The sequence below is a fragment of the Cebus imitator genome, unplaced genomic scaffold (genome assembly GCF_001604975.1).
Source record: "Cebus imitator isolate Cc_AM_T3 unplaced genomic scaffold, Cebus_imitator-1.0 Scaffold18, whole genome shotgun sequence".
NCBI lineage: Eukaryota > Metazoa > Chordata > Mammalia > Primates > Cebidae > Cebus > Cebus imitator.
The window spans coordinates 9962399-9963451 of NW_016107333.1; the positions used below are offsets into that span (position 1 = coordinate 9962399).

The 1053-nt window shown below is 40.7% G+C and overlaps 1 protein-coding gene across 3 annotated transcripts in view; it reads right to left on the reverse strand.

Moving 5' to 3' along the window:
• The window catches only part of TPX2 (TPX2 microtubule nucleation factor), a 66553-nt gene that overhangs the window by 32434 nt on the left and 33066 nt on the right, over positions 1-1053 (reverse strand). The gene's annotated exons all lie outside the window — the stretch shown is intronic.

A 1053-nucleotide genomic window follows, 5' to 3' on the forward strand; every position in this document is an offset into this window, starting at 1 on the left:
AGGTAGGAGAATCACTGAAACCCAGGAGGTGGAGGATGAAGTAAGCCAAGATCACAACACTGCACTCCAGCCTGGGTGACAGAGTGAAGCTCCATTTGAAAAAAAAAAAAAAAAGCCCATGGCACTATAAATTGGTTTCATTTCAGAAGTAAAACTGGCAATAAATATCAGCACTGACAAAACTGGTCATACTCTTTGGGGAATTTCTCTTTCTTTATTCTGAGATCACTCAAAGAAATGGCTCTGCCTATAAAGTTGTTCACTGATTACTTATAATAATGAAAAACTGGAAACTATATTTTTTCAACAGAAAATAGTTAAATATAATTTGATAGAGTATTAACTATCTAAAAAGGATAAATGTGAAGATTTTGTAGCAGCACAGAAACAAAAAGTAAAATAGTCTCAAGGCAAGTCAATAAAGCAGAACCCAAGGTTTTGTATTAACTGATTGTGAAAATATATATGCTGACTTGGGTAAAAGCCAGCAGGGAGGTTGGAAAAATAAAAAATGTTTAGTTTACATGGTAAGAACCATTGTTAACTTCTTCCTTTTATATTTCTTTTTAATTTGCTTCAACAGTATATTTTTCACACTGTTTAAGATCTGAGCACCAGCCAGGCACTGTGGCTCGCACCTGTAATCCCAGCACTTTGGGAAACCAAGGCAGGAGAATTGCTTGAGGCCAGGAGTTTGAGACCAGCCTGGGCAACATAGTGAAGCCCCGTCTCTACAGAAAATTTAATAGTTAGCCAGGTAGGCTGGGCACGGTGGCTCACGCCTGTAATCCCAGAGTTGTGGGAGGCCAAGGTGGGCAGATCACTTGAGGTCAGGAGTTCAAGACCAGCCTGCCCAACACGGTGAAACCCTATCTCTACTAAAAATACAAAAATTAGCCGGGTATGGTGGTGCACACCTGTAATTCCAGCTACTCGGGAGGCTGAGGCAGGACAAAAATTTGAACTTGGGAGGCAGAGGTTGCAGTAAGCCAGGATCACACCACTTCACTCCAGCCTGGGCAACAGATTAAGACTCCATCTCAAAAGAAAAAA